This window comes from Triturus cristatus, chromosome 3_1 (assembly GCF_964204655.1).
Source record: "Triturus cristatus chromosome 3_1, aTriCri1.1, whole genome shotgun sequence".
In the NCBI taxonomy this organism is placed as follows: domain Eukaryota; kingdom Metazoa; phylum Chordata; class Amphibia; order Caudata; family Salamandridae; genus Triturus; species Triturus cristatus.
Window position 1 is genome coordinate 328973939 of NC_140583.1, and position 13240 is coordinate 328987178.

General features: G+C 43.5%; 1 protein-coding gene across 1 annotated transcript in view; it reads left to right on the plus strand.

Annotated features, from left to right (window-relative positions):
- The window catches only part of LOC146860199 (sodium/nucleoside cotransporter 2-like), a 347088-nt gene that overhangs the window by 180759 nt on the left and 153089 nt on the right, over positions 1 to 13240 (plus strand). The window lies entirely within an intron of this gene.

A 13240-nucleotide genomic window follows, 5' to 3' on the forward strand; every position in this document is an offset into this window, starting at 1 on the left:
TTTTATAAGCCATCATCTTGTCTAGGTTGGGCTGCCCACATTCCCCTCCACCACTACATCATACACATTACTTACGCCCAAGGGTACCCAGCACTGGACTACCCAGACCTCCGTTGCCTTACAGTGTTCCCATGTATAATTGGTACGATGTTCTTGACCAGGTAGATTGACTAGCTAATAATGAGGTCTCAGAGAGTCTGAATCGCATCATGTACACCATAGATGGCTGTTCTAAAAGTGGGTTTTAAAAAACCAGCCAATAGAAACAAGCTCCCTGCACCTATGGGCCACCCTGCAGCAGTCCCCATGAATATTTGCACACCCTTTCATCAAGTGTCAACTGTAAACGCTAATTTAAGCTTGGAGGGAGGATGGTGTGGCAATTAAGGCAGGCATCAAATCCCACTTGATTCAAGCTAGCCTGGCTGATGAGGGGTGTTACTCCGAAACTGGTCCCAGGATTCTTGTTTCCGGTCCAGGGAGGACCTGGCTTGGTAATTCAGGCTGGACTGTCCCATGAGGCACAGGGTAAAGACTGATTTGCATATGACTGGGTCTGAACTGGGGTGGTGAAGTGAGCTAAAGAACAATGGTGGATTCAACCCAGGTCTGTGACTGGGGGTGAGTGTCTGAAACGTTTCAGCGCTCCATCCATCCTCGCCTTGTGTTTGCTTTGTTCACCCTAAGTTGGCAGGGTATGCCCAGCCGTGAGTCCCTTGCTCACTTTGCCACTGGATTCAAACTAGCCTGTCTGATGACGTGTGTGACCCCGAAACCGGTCCCAGGATGCTTGTTTCCGGTCCAGGGAGGACCTGGTTTGGCAGTTCGGGCTGGACTGTTTCCATGAGGCACAGGGTAAAGACTGATTTACATATGGCTGGGTCTGAACTGGTGTGGCAAAGTGAACTAAAGAACAATGATCAACAATGATTCAACCCAGATCTGTGACTGGGGGTGAGTATCTGAAAAGTTTCAGCGCTGGCTCTTACATTTATCGACCCTAGGGTAACGGTGTTACAAATAGGACCAGTAGAGCGTATGACCACCATAAGGGTCTTATCATGGTATATTGCGTGCTTAAAGCACTAAACCAGTGTATAGAGATTGGTATAATTTTGTTGACTAGTTTGACATCTGTCTCTTCCAAGAAACCTGGTCACTCACAAAGGTACACCGAGCTGGCTTTGTAACGCATAGTTCAGAAGCTATAACTAGGGGCAGGGGCAGACCATCTGGGGGGCTGCTGACGTGTGGGAGCCCATTTGGACTTCAAAGTAACATAGGGGGAGGAAATCTCATCTGATATATTATGTGTCACACTCTCATTTTCAATAGGTCAAGCAACATGCATTTATAACAACTGTTCTAGACCCATGAGTAACAAGCAGGAATCTCCATCAGCCAGTAAGCTCACATCCCATATGCCATGTCTTCCGGTAAGTCATTAAAAAAAATAGTTGGCGGCAATTTCAATTGCTGGTTTGAGCCATTGGACATCCCCAATAGAGAGCTAGTGTTGGAAGAGGATAGAGATTGGCACATCCCAAACCTAGCAATATTCCCTATAAAGAAATTGTCGCCACTAGCACTCCAAATATGGGGACCCCGAGTATAGTAGGATAAAGCCAAATGGATAATCCCCATTTGCAGGAACCTGGGAACCCCACATTGTGCAGAGGCCTACAGAATTTTACAGCCTGACACTAGCATTCACATTGTTTTTGGAGTCTCCATGTTCTTATTTGCTGTGTGGTGAATAAGGAGGAAAAATATTCTAACTACGGTCGATAAATAGGACAACATCGCTGCATGGCAGTTAAGGGAACCCCATATGGGGGAATATTGTCAAGGTTAACGATTTTAATAACTAATCATCCTCAACCTAATACTTGCTGAGAACACTGGTACCATGTATTGAGTAGATGGATTTAGTGGTTAGACTTTTTTAATAATCACTGTGTCTTTTAAACTTGTAGCATTACCTTTGTGTACCTTCACTGTGGGTTAATGTTTTATCGATTTTATTTGTCTATTTTTATTGTTTTTAATTGATGGCTGGTGGCCATTTTTATGCTTTGTATTATGTATATAGCCACATGATTTTGTGCTATTATTATTTTATAAATGAATATCTCTTTTATGGCAATTGGACAAAATAAAGATTATTGACTGACTGACTGGCTATTGCATTAAGAAAGAATTGGAATCGCGCACATTCTGACATCAGTCCACCTTCGAGGCAGAAGGAAAAGCTGCTGTCTCAGATGAAGCCCTTTTTAGGTCTCGGCTAGGCAGCGCGTGCGCTGTCTCGTCGAGAGATGCTGTATACAATATTGTGGGGGAAGCTCTGCCCACTTTCTGCCCATGCTTTTGATTGGTCAAATCTGAAATGCTGCATTCTGATTGATTGCCGGCGTATTAGTTCCGCCTCCTTTCTGCCATGACGTCATTTTTATCCTTCCATGGCTATCAGCCCCTTTACTTCAGCAACTCTTTTGTTCCCCTACCTCCCCCTGTTCCCTCCCGCAGTCCTTGACTTCTCTGACCACCACCACCCTCCCACCCACTCCCGTTCCTGCCTTCTTCGGCACCCGCATTTTTGTTTACAATGCATTAGGACTCGCGTAATACGAGTCCTATTGCATTTGGTAAATGCTTTTTTTTCATATGATTGGCTGCCTCCATTCGCACTTTTATTTGCCTGACCTGTCCAGACTCTCGCATGCGCGCGATGCTTTACATCGTGCGCATGCGCGCCAAATGTCTTACTCTGTAGTGCGTGGTTATGATGGCATCAAGCCCGAGCGGGGGCTGTGTGTCCTTCGGCGATGCTGTTCCCTTTCGCAGGAGGCCCCGCTTCCATCAGTATATATCCCATTTGACAAGTACAAGCACTTTGGGCCCTAACTGAATGTGAACATTGTCAAAAGGAATTTGGGCTAAAATGCAGTATCTGCAGCGCGGTTCAAATCCTGCTCGCCACTCAAGCCACTTCTGCCAACCTGGCAGGGTGGCTGGTGGGCAGACACCGGTGCAGATGGGAACTTCACATAATGTGTGCATCATGACCAACTGGAAAAGCCATCACAACAAATCATCTGTTCCGCTGTAACTCTCTTCGGACCTTTCACATAAGATTTCAGTCTCCTTGACGTCGATTGCTTAAGGTGGTTTTATTTTTTTCTAAAGGCGGTTGGGCTCAGTTCAAATACAGCAGCGGACAGGTTGCCTTTGTTGCCATACCAAAACACGTTGCACCGACAACAGTCGCGGCACGTTGAGCATCTGGAGAAGGGATTGCGGGGAGCAGGGAAATAAGGTGGTGCAAAAGAGCATCTTTTGTTTGTCATATGCATATGGCTTCCCTGATTTCTATAGCTGCTGGGATAACAAGCTTCAGCGCCTCGTCAAGGCTACTAAGCGCTATAAAAATGCAGTAACAATATAAATAATACAATACTGTTGCAGTGTTGCGATGAAGCAGTACTTTTTATAAACCACAATATCATATTAATAATTACATGAAAATGTTTTGTAGATGATGTGCTATTTATTTTAGTTTAATACAGTGTCACAGAAGTGCACAGTAATTTATTTTTTTATTTATGACCCGTGCCAGACCCAAGTAAAAAGGGGTGCACATTTTCCTCACACTTGAAATGCTTCTCACGACAACCCCTCCTTTTATTTCCCACCTGGTCACCCAGTCACAGATACACGCCCAGGCAGAGCCGCCCTGGCTAGGTGGTGACAGCAAGCTAGCTACTAACAGTGCAGCAGGTACATTGGAACCGTGTCCAGCGAGGGGCCAGTGATACTCAAATCATGGCTGTATTTGACTACCCAACTGGTTGGGGAGTAAGTGGAGGGCTTGCATTCCTTGATGGCACCTTCGCTTTACCACTGCTGGGATCCTGTAGAGAGAGAAAGAGTGCAGTGTGATCCTCCAAGCATAAATGCAATGTTTCCCTCAACCCACTCTTTCTCTGTGCATGAAGTGAGGCTCCATTCATATCCTTATCTGAACGAGGGGGAACACTTTGGCCCGTTTTTACAACATTGTTGAGCGACTTGCAACAGTGAGGCATCTCTGACCCCTGCATACAACCAACACACATGTGTGAGGCTTGCCCTATCAGCGCTCTCAGATGTAAACACCTGTACCCAGTAACTTTGGCAGGGGTGACCTAACCCCTTCATCCGGAATGACACGCACTCATTAGGCTGGGCAGGACGCTTTGCAATCAAAGATTTTTACTTTAATATTTTTTTTAGTACTACAGTGCCCTCAGTGAAGTTTTATCTGCTAACTAACACTATATTAGTGCATTTGCAGGCTTCATCTTTCTTCCTTAGCGCTCATCCCACTCGTTCCAGCCCCCACCACAGTTGTATCAAGGGCAGTGAAGGGTGGTACTGCTAGAACAGTAAATGTTTCAGCACCCAAGCTAATATGCTGCATAGATAAATATATAAGGTCCCAAAGCTGAGACTGATTGCAATGCAAATGCTTGTTGCAATACTGCAGCAAATGATCGCTCAAGCAGTTGCCGCGGCCTTACAAGCAAGAGATGGGCCTTGATTAACAAAGTAACATTGATTGATTTCTCTTCATGGGGAAGACCAAGAGGAACCTATGGAAGATGATCTTTGGTTACATCCTGTGCTGACCATAGGCCTGTTGCAGGTTTTAAAGCACCTGCAGAAAAATCTGTCTTTCCTGAACCATCTTCAGTAAACGAGGAGGAGGACTTTTTTCTTTGTTATGAGGAGAATAAACACAGAAACCTTCCTTTGCTCAGTTGCAAAGTTATCACCAGAGAACGGAACGAGGTAAAACGTCCAGCTTTTCCGAGATTTGTGCTAACATTCTTTTCCTTGAAACACTTAGGGGGACAACTTTCCATCTGTTCTAAAAGTGTATTCTTTAATGAAAGACTTTGCATCTCAGAATACTATCATTTCAGAAGATGCTACCCTCTCTATCCTATCAACATAAAAGAAGATGTTTCTGTCAAGTATGTCTACACTCCTTCGACGTTTCCCATTTGTGCCAGCACTTATGCTATGTACACATTGCAGTCCCTGTTAAGAGAATTCCAGCCACTATTCGAGCATTTGTAAAAAGGTCTGGATTGCACTGCAACTTTCCCTTTGATGGAGCAGCAAGTCAGATTTCTATTAGACCTCTCTATTGATGGTCTCTGCGCAGCAGCTGCGGCCTCTGGTTCTTCCATAGCAACTTCTTAAATAAAATGCACCCTGCCCTATGGGCTATTTAGGACCTAACCTAGGGTTGACATATATGTATTAAAAAGGAAGGTCTAGGCCTGGCAACAGGCTTCTTTTGCCAGGTCAAAATGGCAGTTTAAAACTACACATACAGGCTGCAATGGCAAACGTGAGACAGGTTCTAAAGGGCAACTTAAGTGGGTGGCATAATAAGTGCTGCAGGCCCAAAAGTACCAGCTCTGCGTATATGGTATGCCATGTTACTACGGGCCAACCAATAAATTAAATATACCAATTGTGTGTAAGCTAATTTCATCATCTGTAAAGAAGAAAGCACAAACATATTAGTACTGGTTAGGAGTGGTATGAGGGCCCAGTGTTAAGTCTAGTAGGCAGTGGAGCAAAAATTTTCTGCACTCAGATGTGCCAGTGAGATGGCTTGATTGGCAGTTCCGAAGTCACTTTTTTGGAAGAATGGATTAGCTGGTCTAAGGTTTAAATCCTTCTGGTCCCTCTTATGTTGTGGCAGAGCACATACTGAACAGCTTGATCATTTGCCAGAGGTTTGCGCCTAATCTTCCTCTTTTGTAGAAATGAGAGAGAGCTGCAGAGAGAGAGTGAGAGCGAGTGGGAGAGAGAACGAGAAAAAAACTACAAAATAAAGAGAGATATAAGAAACTGAATTAGTTCATAGGTCTTCTTGTAGCAGTTGTTTTTCATGTTTATCTCTCATGGCACAGTGGCTCCAGATGGAATTTAAATTTCAGTCTCATCCTTGGCCATCTGTAGTGGTGGTGGTGGCCATTGAGGACTTGGCTGAAGTGGCAGCGCTGAGTATAGCAGCAATGAGAGAGGTTGATGTACCAAATGCATGTGACTACTAGGATTTTTGTTTGTTAGCTCAAAACGTGATTACAATAGTACTGCTTCGCTGGACTTTCTTTTTTTTTTTTTTTTGGTCCTCATTTGCCTTACCCTCAGTATGGGAAATTTCAACCACCTTATATGGCCCAAAAGCGTAGAATGTTATAATGGTGGCGTACATGACCCATTACCGGAGGGGCTTTCAACAACTCCATCTAGGTATGTTACAATCTACAGGACCTTTGATGGACCTAGGCAAAAACTCGGTCCAAGGAGTATTCAAGGCATAATCATAGGATCCGGGGAAAAAAAAAAAAAAAAAACCTCGGACATTAACGCCAATTGATCAGAAAATTCCAAAAAGCTACATTTTGTTTGCTACAAGCTCTGCTAAGGTCCGCTTTAGATGTTTCATATAGAGACGAGAGCCACCCAGAGTGTGATGGGGCAGTTTTCTCTGTCCAATGTATACAAATTTGCCTTCTGGCTAATAAGATTGCGTAGAAAAGAGAGGATCTTGCTCTACCAATGATGTTATCTTCCAGCCCAAAGATGATAAGTGATAGGGTTATTGACAGGGATACATTTAAGATAGAATTTAAAGTGTTCTTCACTTCCTCCCAGAATCGAGCAATGACCGGGCAATCCAGGAACATATGAACGTCGCAGGCTTCCATAAGGTCACATTTATTGCACTTCTTATCTGGAAGAAATTTGGAAAGTCTCAACGGTGTTATATATGCCCGATGCGCTGAGAATAGATGGTTTAGTTTTAGCCATGATGGTTTCACAATTCGATGGAGGAGGCCGAAAGAGTTTAACCAAAGCTCTTCACAGTGAAGACCGGTCTCCGCCCCCCATAACTGGTCTGGAAGGAGAAGCTCCCCATCAATTTCCTCCAACAGCTGCCAATACCATGTGGCTACTTCTTTCCCGCCCTGTGGTCGTTCCACTAGCCGTTGCTCCAGTATACTAACCTTCCCCATGTAGGGGTCTTTACGCCTTTGGGATCTCGCCCAACTTTCCAGTTGAATGTATTTAAAACTAGAAAGCCCAGGGCCAACCTGATCCTGTAACACATCCCAAGTTATTAGTGATCCTTCTTTAAATAGCTGATCCCATCCTATAATACCAGCTTGTTGTATTATGAAAGACAGACTATCCCTCAGACATGGTGGAAGACCAGGCGAGTCCCAAATTGGAGAAAAATTGGAGTAGTAGGACAGCCCCAATCGTTTTCTAATACTAAGCCAAGTTGTAGTCCATGACTGCAAAATTTTTAGCTTAATTTTTTTGAAGAATTTCTGACTCCCAAATTTGGACATGAATCCATCCGCAGTTAAATTCGCCCCCATTAACATAGCTTTATACATTGATCCTGTAGGGAGATTAGATGGTATTTTTAAAAGCATCCTAGAGTGTGACAACAGGAATGCCCAAGCATAATATAATAGATCTGGCAGAGCAAGCCCACCCTTCTCCCTTCTTCTCCTTAACTTTTTACAAGCTATTCTAGTAGATTTGTAATTCCATATGAAGGAGTTGATTTCTTGTTGACATTTTTCAATTATTTTATAATCAAGTGCCAAGGGGATTGCGTTAAAAATAAACGTAAACTTAGGGAGAATGGACATTTTTACCAAATTTACCCTACCCGTTATGGAGAATGGCAGATGCGACCAAGATTTTAAACGTTTTTTAGTCTCCATATATACTCTGTTCAAATTGGATTGTCCGATGCTGCCCACATCTTGGGTAACTCTTATTCCTAGATAGCGCATGGATGTCGAAATATTTACTCCCAGTTCTATATCAGGAAGGTTCCAAACCATTATCTCGGTCTTACTCGAATTGATATCGTAGCCCGAGATATGGCCAAATTCTTCTGCCCGTTTAATAACCGCAGGAAATGCTTTTGATGGGTCAGATGTAAAGATCACAATGTCATCCGCATAAAGTGCAACCCGCCTTTCCCATTCTAGAAAGCTAAAAGATGGAATGTTAGCATCCTCTCTCAATAGCTGGGCAAATGGTTCGATGTATAAGTTGAAAAGGAGAGGGGAAAGCGGGCAACCCTGCCTTGTGCCTCTGGTTATATTGAAGGCATCTGTCAGAACGCCATTAATCAGCAATCTGGCCACAGGGGCAGCATAAAGCTGTTTTATAGTTCTACAGAAGCCATCCCCACAATTGAATTTTTTAAGTACATCACTCAGGTAGAGCCAATTGACCCTATCGAAAGCCTTAGTTGCATCTAATGTAAGAGTGGCTAAGGGTATGGAAAAGGCTGTAGCGATGTCTATGGCTCCTATCAGTTGATGTGTTAAATCTGAAAGTTGTCGTCCTTTAATGAAGCCTTTTTGGTCTGTATGAACTATGGTGCCTATGACACTGGCCAGTCTAGCTGAGAGAATTGCTGTAAAAATTTTGTAATCATTATTTAATAATGATATTGGTCTGTATGACCCTCATTCAAGTGGAGATTTCCCTGGCTTCGGGATAAGTACAATTGTGGCCTCCCCCCAAGATTTAGGTGGCACCTCTCCTTTTATTAGGATTCCATTGAATAGGGTCGTCAGGACAGGGGCGATAACATTTTCCAAAGATCTATAAATCTCCCCCGGCAGACCGTCTGGACCAGCCGCCTTACCTTTTTTTGATTGTCGAATAGCTTTAGTCACCTCAGCTTCTGTGATCTCGGACTCTAAAGCCTTACTTTGCGATGTCGAGAGGGTTGGAAGCTTAATAGCTGCCAGCCATCTATCTCTTGCCTGCTGATCATTGGGGAGGTCCTCCCTATATATTGCCTCAAAGAATTCAAAGAAGGCTGTCCCTATATCTAGGTTAGTGGATCTTGTCACTACCTCCCCTTCTATCCTGATTTCTTTAATAAATTTGAGGGCTTGATCAGATTTTATCTTCCATGCTAGCACTTTCCCTGCTGCTTCGCCAAATTCAAATTGGGAGGTCTTATGCACTTCCCATCTCTTGTTTACTCTCTCTTGTAGGATATTATTAAGTTGTACCTTCCGCTCAGCCAATTTTTCTTGATCCTCTGATGTTCCTGAGGATGAGCCAATCCTTGACTCTAGAAGTTTCATATCAAGCTCAAGGCTGGCCACCCTGTCTCTATATATCTTCCGCCTAAAAGAGGCTCTGTTGGTTATCTGACCTCTTAAAAAGGCCTTAAATGTTTCCCAGACAACGGACGAGCCTGCAGAGTCACTATTTATATCAAAAACAATTAGTGACTCAGCTACCAAGAATTTGACCTCATCCTCCTCAAGCAAGAGACTCCGGTCAAAAGACCAAGATGGATAGTTAACGGTGTTTCTAAGTCTCAAGGAAAATGCTAGTGCAGAATGGTCAGATAAGTGCGCAGGTAGATAATCTATCATAGTCAGGGTGTCCTTTAAACAATAACTGAAAAGGGCGTAGTCTATTCTAGAATTATGTTTGAAGCGACTATTCCGAAGAGACACCCCTATCTTATTGCCCGCTCTTTCTCTCCATACATCGGCCAAGCCAAGTTGTGTCATGATTGTAATGAGAGTGTGTCTAGATTTGATGGAGCTACTAGATCTAGATTTTACAGATTTATCCAACCTGGGGTTAAGAACGATATTAAAGTCCCCCATCCAAATCACTGGATCTTGAGCTAATACTAGTTGGTTTCTGACCGCATCCAAATTTAATGGATCATCAGAGTTAGGGCCGTAATAACCAACTAAAATATAAATCTGAGCATCCAACGAGACTCTCACTAACAGCCATCTCCCTGAGTGATCTTCTTTACAATCCAGGATTTGAGCTTTTGCGGATTTTTTAAAGATGAATATGATCCCCCTAATATTAGCATTATGGTCTGTTGAACAAAATTTATCGATCCACCTCTGTTTTTTAAGGAGGGTAGTGGCTTCTGTTTTAAGAAGATGTGTCTCCTGGAGAACGATGATCTGCGCCTGGGAATCTCTCAGATACTGTAAAATACAATCTCGTCTACCTCTCACGCGCAGACCATTAACGTTCCAGGACAGAAAATGTATAGATGTCATGCTCTGTATATTATCCCAACTCCTTCATTGTTATGCCCATCGATTAATAACATCTTGATTATTAAAATATTGAATAGTTTAATTGTGCAAGAAAATGCCTGAGAAGGTAGACAAATGAGGTTTTTTAGATATGCTACCTTACCCCCCCCACCACCGCCCCCCCACCCCAACCCCCCTTAGAAAACCCTCCCCTGTCTATTCTAGCCTGATGTCTGGCCAGATTTACGCCCTCCTAAAGCCCTACCCTTTGACCCCCCCGCTGCTCTGTTGTCAGAATGAGGTAGGAAACTGCTGTTGCCAGCCGATATAGGCGCATGGAACTAGCCCACTAATAGTATCTAATATCTCCTAGCTTTCTTTTTTTATTTATTTATTTTTAATTTTTTTTAATTTTATCGTTTTTCATTCCTCGCCCCCGTTTTTTAATTTTTTTATTTTAGAGATATATGATAGATGGGGAGGGGGAGAGGGCTTCCCTAACTAGCTTACAGTTCCTAAATCTCAATAGTGGACTAACGATATACAACAAAATCTCCACTATGTAGACAAAACTTAATTAAACAACACAAAGGTAGATGCCCTAAATCAGAAGTGAAAAACAGCTACCCATAGTTATTTTGTATGCTGGGCCTGGGCATGTTCTCGAATAGATTCCAGAAGGTCGTCAGCATCCTGTATAGATCGGATATTATGCATCTTATTGTTGTACATAATCCTTAAGAATGCTGGAAACCTCATCTGCACTGTGGCACCCAAAGACTTAAATTTATCCATGCGTTGGCCCAGCTCCCATTGCCTATCCAATGTAGTTTTGGAAAGATCTGAACGTATCTCGAAGGAAAAGTCTGAGCACTTCAATGATCTAGCTTTCAATGCAAGATTTAAAATCTTTTCTTTAAGAGCATATGTCAGGAAGTTGATTAACACCTTCCTGGGTTTATCTCTTGCTGGGTTCATGCGAAATGGGTCTCTATGTATTCGCTGGATGTCCTTATCCAGTTCTTCTGCTGATTCGACAAGGTTTAGGGATTCTTTCAAGATCCGAATTACAAAGCCTTTAAGGTCGGCACCTTCTTTGCCTTCCGGTATTTTTAAAAGTCGGATGTTGTTTCGTCTTGAATAATTTTCCAAGACCTCAATCCTCTCTCTCATGTTATCCCCGTCTCTTTGAAGAGTGTGTATTTTGGACTTAGCAGCCTCTAAATTAGTGGTTAAGAGATCTACTGAACTTTCCAGTACTGCAGTTCTTTCACATAGGCCATCCACCTTTTGATCTAAAACCTCACAAGTTGCTCTTATTTCATTCTGGTTGGCTTTAGAAACTGCAAAATCATGCCGAATCTCTACCCTCATCGCAGCTATAGAGCTGACCAGAGCCTCAAGAGTGTCGCCCACCCCCAGGTCATCCTGTCCTTGGTCCACTCCCTCCTGTGTCACCCCTTTTTCTGCTGCAGCCACATTTTGATTCCCATCAGGTGGGAGATTGACGTGTTGACTGGGTGATTTACTAACAGTGGCAGTCTCTGTAGCTATAACCATGACCGGGTCAGGTGAGATAGGTATTAAAAAGCCCTCAGGTATCGCCACTTTGGTCGGGATACTAGAAGATAAAATAGCACTGGGGGTGGCGTTAGATATATCCTGTCTTTCTTGTTTATCAAGTTGTAAACACTCTCCCTTAGATGCAGCCATATCCTGTGTAATATCCAACACCTGGGGTAGTGCTTTAAAGAAAGAGCGCAGTGATGGAGCTATACCCCCCGGGGCTTTCAAACTTTTGTTCTTAGCTTTTTTTTGTCTAGTTTGTTTTTTCCCTTCCTTGGCAGACTCTCCCTTGGTATCGCCCAAGCTAGTTTGGTGCTCCAAACTTGATTTTGAATTCAGTCCCAAGGTGCACTGTGGGAACTGTGGTTTACTGCCCTCTTCTAATCTAAGCTCTTTGCCTCGATGCCCAGTCTTACTTCTTGTGACTCCTGGGTGAGATTTACTGCTTTTACTAATACTTTTAATGGTGCCTGTCTTAAATCCCCCCTTAACTGGAACAAAGACCTTACTTTCAGCCAAAGAGTCACTATGGTCCACTGGCTCCTCCAGATCAGCCGCCACTCCAACCGTTTCTGGATCTGCTGTTTGACCCAGGCGGAACCTAGTCAGTACTGTGTCCCTCGGCGTCAGTATTCCTCTTCCTCCTCCTCTGCTGAGTGAAGACGTGGTGAAAACGCCCCGAGCAGCGGCCGCACGGCCGCGCCTAATCTCCACGGCTGCCTGCCCCCAACGCGGGAGACAGACTAGGGCAGGAGCCGAAAGGAGGAAATTCGCCGGTAAACACATTCGCTGAAGGCTGCACCTCTGAAAAACGGTATCTATATTATTTCACTGTAAAAAGATCGTAAAGCTCATCTAGAGCTTAAGTTTTGTCGGCATGGCATGAAGTGATAATGCAGCAGCGCGCGGATCTCAGGAGGCTGAAGGGAGCGTGCGAACCGCTCTAGCTAGCGGTCGCTATGTTTTCCCGCCATGTTTTCCCGCTTGACTTTCTTACTGATGGTGGTTAAAAAGACGCTAACTCCAGTCTTTGCAAGCCTCAACAGAAGGCTGCAAATCAAACATGAAACTCCTGCTAAAGTGATAAACATAAACTACCCTCTCTGGTACCAGTACCAAATGGCTGTTCTAAAGTCTTGTGTAGGCTGGTGGTCATCCACTGTTTCATGTCACAAGCTAGAGAGTCATTATCGGGGAGGGTGCACGAAAGCACATCTATCTGGTGCAGGTGTTGACAGTGGTAAACAGCCTTTACAACATGGCTACTACCACACATTATCTTAACCAAGCATCCTTAACAATGCATCAGACTTTACCGTGCATGTTATTAATGATCAGAATTCTACCACGCATGCCTTTACAATGCAAATGTGTATATATATATATATATATATATATATATATATATATATATATATATATATATTATATATATATATTATCTACTGGCGGTCGCCAGTAGATAGTTATAGTTAGGACCGTGTTTCCATAGTAAATCTGAAAATTCTATTTTGAATAACTTTGGCGCCGGTTGACGGATCCTC